This window comes from Gekko japonicus, unplaced genomic scaffold, assembly GCF_001447785.1.
Source record: "Gekko japonicus isolate JY-2015 unplaced genomic scaffold, Gekko_japonicus_V1.1 scaffold166, whole genome shotgun sequence".
NCBI classification, from domain to species: domain Eukaryota; kingdom Metazoa; phylum Chordata; class Lepidosauria; order Squamata; family Gekkonidae; genus Gekko; species Gekko japonicus.
Window position 1 is genome coordinate 309,149 of NW_015173127.1, and position 2,162 is coordinate 311,310.

Sequence of the window (2,162 nt, forward strand, 5' to 3'; positions counted from 1 at the left end):
CTATCTACCTACCCCCTTCTTTCCTTCCTCCCTCCCTCCCTCCTTTCCAGCTTTTTATCTTTCTTTCTTTCTTTCTTTCTTTCTTTCTTTCTTTCTTTCTTTCTTTCTTTCTTTCTTTCTTTCTTTCTTTCTTTCTTTCCACCTAGTTATCTATCGACCTAGGCTGTATATCATTTATGCATCTTTCCTTCCATCCATTATTTCTTTCTCTTCATCTATCTACCTACCCCCTTCTTTCCTTCCTCCCTCCCTCCCTCCCTCCCTTCCTTCCTTCCTTCCTTCCTTCCTTCCTTCCTTCCTTCCCCCCTCCCCTCCCCTTCCCTCCCTTTCGGGAATCGCAGACCCCATCTTTCCGAGAGCAGGCATTCATACTCCTCTGTGTCCCGAGAGCGGGAAGAACGGGTCCCTCCCCACACACACCCCCAGGCGCTTTCCCGGCCTTCTCGGCCTTTCCGTTTCCACTAACAGGGAAGACTGACGAGAAGCCTTCGGAGAAGGGATCTATTTTTCTTTCCCCGGGAGGGGAGGGGGGGGCACGAATTATGCCGGGGAGATGATCAATAATTGAGAAGAGACGCCTCGAAGTTGGCTGGCCGTGACCTACAAACGACTTCTCGCTTCTTCGGCGGCCCGTCTGGGCGTCGATTCCGGCCCTCTCCAGAGGAAACGAGGAGGTTGAGTATGGGGCGGGACACACACACACACACACAGACACACAAACACGGAAGAGGCCACCGAAGGAGGCGAGCGGGGCGGAACCCCGGACGGCGCGCTGGAGCTGAGCGGGGAGAGCCGATCGCTGGCCCGGCCGCGGTTTCCGAGGGGAGCCCCGTCGGTCGGCCGTAGAAGGCGTCGAGTCGAGGTGCACCTTAAGAGACCAGCAATTGGGGAGGGGGGGGGCCTTATAAGCTCCGCTTTGACTCTGGGATCTTGCGGGTCTCTCTCAGGTTCTCCTCGACTCGACCCGAGCTGCCCTTCCCGCAGCAACGTCGTGCTCTCTTCGGCGTCGCCAAACGCGAGGAAAACGACACCGATTTGGGCACCTGGTAGGGGAAATGTCCCTTCCCAGGAGGTGACCTTCCTCGCCTGGGATAACTCTTGTCAGACCGCGCTACAGACCCCCCGGGGCTCTTCCTTGGGAGGCGCCTACCTCCGAGTATGCGGGCGCGCTCGACGCCATCCACAACCCAATGAGAAAGACCGACCGGATTACATCGATCCGGACTACTTTAGAGTTTGCTCTGCCGCTCCCAAACTTCCCTTCTTGCCTTCCTTTCGGGCGGGTGCAGAGGTTGGAAGGGGCCCAGACCTCGGCCTTTTCACGCGTCTGGATCCCGCCCACGTGCTCTGAGCAGCGTCTCCAACAGGGCTTCCTCCCCGAGCGCCTAGTGGGTATCATTCGTAAGCATCTTGGACGGGAAGGCGTTTTACGCGCGAGGGGCTCTTCAATGGCTCTCCTAAAGGGGACGCCAAGTGAAGGGGAAGGCGGCAAATCAGGCCGGCCGGACTCGGAACAAGCCAAGCCCGCTTGAGCTGGCCGAGGTCTGTCTGCTCCCAGAATCTTAAGCTGTGAAACTGACCAAAACTAGCCGTGAATCTGACCGAGACCGGCCGTGAAACTGACCAGGACTGAGCCGGGCGCGGTTTTTAAGGGCCCGTTTCTTTCTCGCCCCGGGCTTCCCTTTCCCGACCTTCCTTCGTCTGACTACGATTCCTTCTCAAGCAACGCGTGGCTGAATCGTCTGATTTCAGAGCTTCTTTGGACTCCAGGCAGACAGCGGAGGCCGGCAGCCCGCCGCAGCTCCGGACCGGTCCACTCCAGCGCGCCGCCCGGCCGCCCTCTGGTCCTGGAGGCGCGCAAATATACCTAGCCAGGGATACAAACGGACCCCCCCCCCCCAAGCCTGCGCTCTCCAGAGCTGGGAGACCCTGAAAGAAATTGGAAAGAGAGGGGGAAAGGGAGGGAGAGGGACCCTCCTCCCGGGAGCGCGCAGGGTTTGATTGGCAGCCCGGCTGACAGTGATGGGCAGCCAGCCCTGCCATGGAAACCAAGGGGCAGCCAATCTGGAGAGGCCAACCGGCAGCAAATCAGCAGCGGCGGTGGAGAGAGAGAGAGAGTGTGTGTGTGTGTGCGTGGTGGGGGTGGGGGGTTCGGCCCGGGG